This window comes from Chenopodium album, chromosome 17 (genome assembly GCF_948465745.1).
Source record: "Chenopodium album chromosome 17, dcCheAlbu1.1, whole genome shotgun sequence".
In the NCBI taxonomy this organism is placed as follows: Eukaryota; Viridiplantae; Streptophyta; class Magnoliopsida; order Caryophyllales; family Amaranthaceae; genus Chenopodium; species Chenopodium album.
Window position 1 is genome coordinate 26824995 of NC_137850.1, and position 3957 is coordinate 26828951.

Below are 3957 nucleotides of genomic sequence, written 5' to 3' on the forward strand. Positions count from 1 at the left end.
GGATTTTCGAGCTTAGTATAGATACGCTTTTGTTAAGCGAGTTTAGTATTCTTTTCTACCTTCCCTTACTCTCTCTCTCTTTCTCTCTCTAACTTTTCTCTCTCTCTCCTCTTAAACTCTAGTATTATTTTCTCTCTCTACAACTCTTGGTTTAGTTCCATCTCTTGTTTCCTTCAACTTTGGTAACGATTTCTTCTCTCTCTTTCATCATGATTTGTTTAATTGCTTTGTTTAGTTTATATTTAATTATGTATGAGTAATTTTCTTTCTAGGGTTATGGGGATCCATAAATAATATGAAGGGGTAATTTATTATTATTAATTGTCAATGCTTGATTAATTTCCTATTGATTGATTTAATGCTATGCTGTTAGATTTGGCCAGATTTAACTCATATGAGTTTAGCAATATGAGATTCGAGAGATGAGAATTGATGTTTAGGCTTAGTTTCAATAGGCAGACTAATTTATAAATGGTTAGGTCGAGATTCGAGAGATGAGATTTAATACTGGTAAATTAACTCTGTGATTGTAATACGTAGCGAAAGCCCTTTATGATCTGATTAATTGATGCATTGATGATTGATTGTTATGTTTTACCCTGGAATATTATTTATTTGTGAACCTATGCCCTAGGTCTTTTATTACTTGATTTATCCCCACTTTTATTTCTCCCTACTCATATTCTTTGTAGTATAGTTCCTTTAAATAACAACTTTTGGTTACTTAATAATTTAGATTATAATAATTAATTAGGAATAGACAGACTTGTTTCCCTGTGGATTTGACCCTACTTCCCTATCTATTATTAGTTAGTGGTTTTAGGAATTACTTTTGATTAGGTGATACGACTTTAGCCTATCAAAATTTGGTGCCGTTGCCGGGGAAACGGTTTTATTTTTATTTCTGATTGTTTTTATAGTCTAGATTATTTTCTTTCGTTCTCTGGGACAATTCTCATATTTGTCGTCTAGTTCTTTGTGTATGCCCAGGTGTTCCAGATCAGGTTATATCCCATTCGACCTTGAGATCGAACGCTCTTTTCATAGACAAAAGAATCTTTACAGGAAAATCCTGGCGGGTTTTGGGGATAACAATAATCGCCGAGACTCTCCAACTTATTCTAGTGATTCAGAAGTACCTTCAGATTTAGAATCAGAGATGACGGCACCTAAGAAGCTCAGTGATTATTCGCAGCCGACGCTTACAGATTTTCCACATCTTACTCCCACTCCGGCTCTTGATGGGGTACAATTCTAGATTAAACCCCAATTTATCACGATGATTGAAAGGAAGAAATTCAGTGGAGCTAAGGGTGAAGACCCAAATATTCATATTGCAGACTACTGTCAATATTGTAATACCATCAGGCAAGCTGGGGTTACACAGGACCAAATCAGGGAGATTCTCTTTCCTTTTTCTTTATGTGGAAAAGCCAAATTATGGTATAATGGATTAAATAGAACTGCACTTGCTATAACTAACTGGGAGACTCTTTTTTTAATTTCTATAATAAATATTACCCTGTAGAGAGGACAGCTTTGCTAAGAAGCGCAATTCAAAACTTTGCCCAAGAGTCAGATGAAACTTTGTATGAGGCTTGGGAAAGATTTAAAGATCTGCAGAGGGAATGTCCTCACCATAATTTGGCATAGTGGCAGTTAATCCAAGCCTTTTATAATGGGATTGGAAATTTATCTAGAACAATATTGGATTTTGCAGCTAGTGGGAGGTTTATGAACCTTAATGTTGATGAAGCAGGTCAAGTTATCGAAGATATGTCAATCCACAATTCCCAATATGGGAATCCTAGAGGCTTTGCTAACAAAGGGAAATATAGTGTCGACTCTGTATCCTATTTACAAGCTCAATTAACCTCTATTTGTAAAAAATTAGATAATCTTAGTACTGCAAAAGAAACTAATGTTTCTGCAATTAATAATAATTCTAATGAGGCTTTATGTGAAAACTGTGGAATTGTAGGTCATTGGGAGCAAGATTGCAGGAGTTCCGTGGAGCAAGTCAATGCCTTTCAAGCTTATAGGCAGAATGATCCATACTCCAACACCTACAATCCTGGGTTCCGGAATCATCCATACCTTTCCTATCAGAGCACCAATATACAAAACCCTTCACCTCCACAACAAACACAACAAGCACAACCACAACCACAGCAGAAATACTACCACCCCAATGCTGGCTAGAAGAACCAACCACAACAACCCTCCTCATCTTCCGACCCTGCTTTGGCAGAAGTTAGAGCGATGCTGGCTAGTATGCAAAAGCACATGGAGAGTAGAGATGCTCAAATTGATTCGATCATAGCACATAACAAAATAGTGGATAATCAAATTGCGCAGATTTCTTCTACTCTACAAGCCCGTCAATAGGGAGCCCTGCCAGCATAGCCTACCAGGCCTACGAATCAAGCTTTCGCAATTACTTTAAGGAGTGGTTCACACTATGAAGGGCCCCCTATGCCCAGAGATGATGAACCTGTTTTAATGAATAATGCTAATCTTGATTCCATTAAACCTAACAATGTTGCTAATAGCCCTGCAAGGCTAAAAGGTTGTACTAATATTTCTTATGTTACATTGCAGGGTAAATCTCCAGGGAAGGTTGCAATTCAAGATAATAGTAATGATGTTCAAAAGCCAACTATCAAACTACCATTCCCCAATCGACATTTGAAAACTAAAGTGGATAAGCAGTTTGGTAAGTTCCTGGAGATGGTGAAAGATTTGCAGGTAATAGTTCCTTTCATAGAATTAATTACACAAATTCCTGCATATGCAAAATTCATGAAGGAAATATTGACTAGAAAGAGATCTATTAGTGAGGTAGAGACAGTTGTTTTTACTGAAGAATGTAGTGCCGTACTACAAAATAAATCTCCACCTAAACTAAAAGACCCCGGTAGTTTTTCTATTCCTTGTCATATTGGCAATCTGAAGATTGATAATGCATTATGTGATCTTAGTGCTAGTGTTAGTGTCATGCCATTGTCTCTGTGTTCAAAGCTAAATATGGGTAAATTAAAATCTACTAATATTACTCTGCAAATGGCTGACCGTTCTTTTAAATACCCCCTAGGTATTTTAGAGGATGTTCCTGTTAGAGTAGGTAAATTTTTTATGCCTGTTGACTTTGTTGTTCTTGATATGGCTGAGGATTTGCAAACTCCAATCATTTTGGGTAGACCATTCCTTAATACCGCGGGAGCAATTATAGATGTACAAGGTCGCAAATTGACACTATCGGTAGGGGATGACAATATTGTTTTTAAATTGAATTATGCCCCTAAAAGCCCCATGATTGAGGAGGAAGTGTTTAAGCATTGATGTGGTTGAAAATAATTGTTCTAATGAGCCCCAAGCTCTTGTTAAAGATCCCTTGGTGGCGGTATCTTTTGTTGCATCTTTTACAGGTAAAACTAAGACATGGAAGGATGAAGTGGATGCAATAGAACGAGCTCTATATTGTGAAGGGCTTGGTTTTGATGATGAGCACGAGGAGCAAGGTGAACAATTTGCGATAATTGAGGCCTTAATGAAAGTCCCACCTGATCGAGTAGTAGTGGCTCAGTCGAGTGCGTAACCAAGGCAATTTGAGCCTAAGGAGGTGCCCCTTGCAATTAATGATAAAGAACCTCCAGTACAAGCTATGGAAGATTCGCCCGACCGGGCGAAGTCTCGCCTGATCGGGCGCGAACAGAAGAAAGATTGTGGCCTTAATTTCGCCCGATTGGCCGAGAGAAGAGGTCTGTATACGACAAATTTCGCCCAACCGGGCGAGATGGCTCCCGACCGGGCGCGTGAAAGAACTTTATCGAGGACACAAAAAATCGCCCGACCGGGCGAAGAGCCACCCGATCGGGCGCGAGGTTAACGAGTTTTATTGATTGTTATGTTTTACCCTGGAATATTATTTATTGGTGAACCTATGCCCTAGCTCTT

The 3957-nt window shown here is 38.4% G+C and overlaps 1 non-coding gene across 1 annotated transcript; it reads right to left on the reverse strand.

Moving 5' to 3' along the window:
- Nucleotides 1-1539: 1539 nt before the first annotated feature.
- LOC145590445 (small nucleolar RNA R71) lies at nt 1540-1646 on the reverse strand. Its single transcript, XR_014102041.1, has one exon. It is a non-coding gene; the product is annotated as a small nucleolar RNA R71 (small nucleolar RNA).
- Between the last annotated feature and the right edge of the window lie 2311 nt (nt 1647-3957).